The 3,637-nt window shown below is 33.3% G+C and overlaps 1 protein-coding gene across 1 annotated transcript in view; it reads left to right on the top strand.

Moving 5' to 3' along the window:
- The window catches only part of LOC106102679, a 37,283-nt gene that overhangs the window by 6,106 nt on the left and 27,540 nt on the right, over positions 1 to 3,637 (top strand). The gene's annotated exons all lie outside the window — the stretch shown is intronic.

Consider the following 3,637-nt stretch of genomic DNA (forward strand, 5'->3'; position numbering starts at 1 on the left):
CATTCAATCTCAACACTTTCTGGTTTATGTCCCCATCATTTCGTCGCATAACATGTCCATACCACGCTAACCTTTTGCTTCTCAATTTCTTCACCACTTGCGCTACTTTCAAACTTCCTCTAATGTACACATTCTTAACTTTATTCACACATCTATCTTAACATCTCTTTACTATATTACTTGTTTAAATAATTAAATGAAAAAGTGCTACAAACATTATCAATTTCCTGCAAATACATTGATAAGAGAATTATTTATAACTAAAATTACAGTGAAAGTGTATATCAAAGCGATTAAATCACTACATAGAAAGTTAGCTTGTCTGTCTTTAAAACTACGCTTTTTGACCGACTTCCCAAAAGGAGGTACTCAATTCGTCTGTATGATTTTTTTTTAATGTTTTTTTTATGTGTGTTACGGCATAACTCCGCCGCTAGTGGACCGATTTTGATAATTCTTTTTTGACCGACTTCCCAAAAGAAGCAGGTACTCAATTCGTCTGTATGATTTTTTTTTTATGTGTGTTACGGCATAACTCCGCCGCTAGTGCACCGATATTGATAATTCTTTTTTGACCGACTTCCCAAAAGTAGCAGGTACTCAATTTGTCTGTATGTTTTTTTTTATGTGTGTTACGGCATAACTCCGCCGCTAGTGGACCGATTTTGATAATTCATTTTTTATACGAAAGGTAATGCTTGCAGGTGGGTCCCATTTTTTTGTTAGATTTTTGGAGTCTAAGACTACGACGTAGTTAAATAGTTTGTGTATACTAGTATTATAAAGATTTGTATTTTTATATTGTACTCAAAAATTATTGGGTCGTTTACAAACATTCCTTCACCATTAAAATGCTACGTTATCACTGAGTAACAAAGGTTATTTTTTTTTAATTTGACGCGGGCGATATTTATAGTTTGTCTAAATAAGATAGATTAGTTTGATAAATGACGTATGAAGTATCGAATTAAATTTGTAGGAAGGAAATGCTGTACTTAGACAGGTATCGTAGTGACGAAACACGCAGCGAACAATTATGAACTACCGATATTCGGTTTATGTAAAACGAGCTTTTGCCCACGACTTCGTCCGCGTGGTATTAGAAAACATACGAACTACATAAATAACAAAAAGCTACGTATCCCTCGGAAGCCGGAGACCTCGGGAATGAAGCTTATCCCATGTATACTCCAGACTTTGTTTCATATCTGTGCCAAATTTCAATAAGATATGTTGAACCGTTGCAGAATGATTGAGTAAACATTAAAAAACTAAATTAATGAATCCCACGGGAACCGTAACTTATCCCGGGATAAAAAGTAGCCTATATGTTCTTCCAGACTATGCTCTGAACCTGTGCCAAATTTCATGGAGATCCGTTCAGCCGTTTAGGTTACAAACGCTAACAAACATCCATCTAAACTTTCGCATTTATAATATTAGTAAGAAGAGAAGGGAAAGTTTCTAACTGATCTTATCATAATATATGTTATAGATAATAAATAATCAAGTATTTTTAAAATCAATACACTTGTAATCCAAGATAAGATTACTTTGTTTAATATAGCCAATTAAATGGTGATATATCTATACTATTATAATAAAGCGTAAACACACACTTCTTTGTTGCCTAACATGTCAGCAATTATAGCATATTTTCGAACAACTCTTTTTTGAATAAAAAGCCCTACACTTACGTCACGCTTTAGGCTATATATTTTCACACTAATCAACTTATTTTGGATAAAAAGCCTAATGTTGGAAAGAGACCATAAGTTGCTGCCAACATCAAGGAAGCCAGGTTGTCATCATGTCACGTCATTTTGACATTTGACAAATGTAAACAATAAAATGAAATTTTTAAATTTTTATGCGGATAAAGCCGCATGGCAACAGCTAGTCTAACTTAAATGCGAAAGTTTGTGTGGATGGATGGTATCTCCAAAAATGAATTAACAGACATAGTCTGGAAGAACACAGACTACTGAATTTTAAATTCGCACGTACGAAGTCGCGGACAACAGTTATACTATAAATATAATATTTTATGACTATGTTTTGAGTCACAGAAATCCCGTGTTTTATAACGGTTTGAATTATGTAGGAAAACCAGTTTGAATAACCGTAGGCTTCCACTGTTTTAATACACTCAGTGTATGACTTTTATAATTTATAGCTTTTGCCAGCGATTCCGTCCGCTTGAAATTTAAAAATAGTAAAATATATAGCCTATGTTACTCACAGATAAATTACCTTTTTAACGGTGAAAGAATTTTTAAAATTTTCCCTGTAGTTTTTGAGCCTATTCATTACAAAGTTTTCCTCTTTATAATAATAGTATAGATGACCGACTATAGCCTGCGATTTTATCCGGAATTAATAAAAAATCTAGTAATAAACATATCCTATGTCAGTCAGTGATAATGTAGCTTTCGAACGGTGAAAGAATTTTTTAATTAACTCCAGTAGTTTTTGAGTTTCTACGTTACATATAAATATAATTTTTTCTTTTATTATGGTATGGATATCGTATTGCTTATTAGGCTGTCACTATAACTTCAACTGTCATCCCTTTTAATATTTTTGAAATATGATTTAATAATAGAATATAACTTTTTGCACTTTATCCATGTAAACCCACCTTTATAATGCAAGGATGTGCAACATTTTTCCTTGAATTCATGTTTAATAAATTGTCATTTATAATTCATGCAAAAATATAGTTTATTTATTATGTGACCGAAAGATTGTGAATTCGGACAGTTTTTAAACTGACTGGGTGTAAGGAATTTTTATCTGTATATCTGGTTGTCTTTTACTCGCGAAATCTATTATTTTAATAAAAATTATCTTATCAACAAAGCAATATCTGGGTTTTCACATTATGATTATCTATATAAATGTTAAATTGTTGAGATTTTTCTTGATAATTTTGACTGACAGCTATGGGTTTCTTTTATAAGCTTGTATATCTTATCTATGTATCTTGACATACTGAAGAAGTCTGATAACTAGATTTTCGTAACAACTCTTTCGTCGTCTTTACTGCACTTCCCCTAGTGTGGGTATAGTATGTACTCTTATAACTCTATCTGAATTCACTATCTTCTCTAGCATATCCTCTGCAACACAATACATACTTTCCACTACGTCGTGTGCACTGTATGTACTCTTACATCTCTATCTGAATTCACTGCCTTCTCTAGCATACCCCTGCAATACAATACATACTTTCCCCTATGTAGTCTGCACAGTATGTACTCTTACATCTCTATCTGAATTCACTGCCTTTTCTAGCATATCGTCTGCAACACAATACATACTTTCCCCAACGTCGTGTGCACTGTATGTACTCTTACATCTCTATCTGAATTCACTGTCTTCTCTAGCAAATCCTCTGCAAAACAATACATACTTTCCCCTACGTAGTGTGCACAGTATGTACTCTTACATCTCTATCTGAATTCACTGCCTTCTCTAGCATATCCTCTGCAACACAATACATACTTTCCCCTATGTAGAATGCACAGTATGTACTCTTACATCTCTATCTGAATTCACTGCCTTCTCTAGCATATCCTTTGCAACACAATACATACTTTCCCCTACGTAGTGTGCACAGTATATACTATTACAT

The sequence above is a fragment of the Papilio polytes genome, unplaced genomic scaffold (genome assembly GCF_000836215.1).
Source record: "Papilio polytes unplaced genomic scaffold, Ppol_1.0 DF824493.1, whole genome shotgun sequence".
NCBI lineage: Eukaryota > Metazoa > Arthropoda > Insecta > Lepidoptera > Papilionidae > Papilio > Papilio polytes.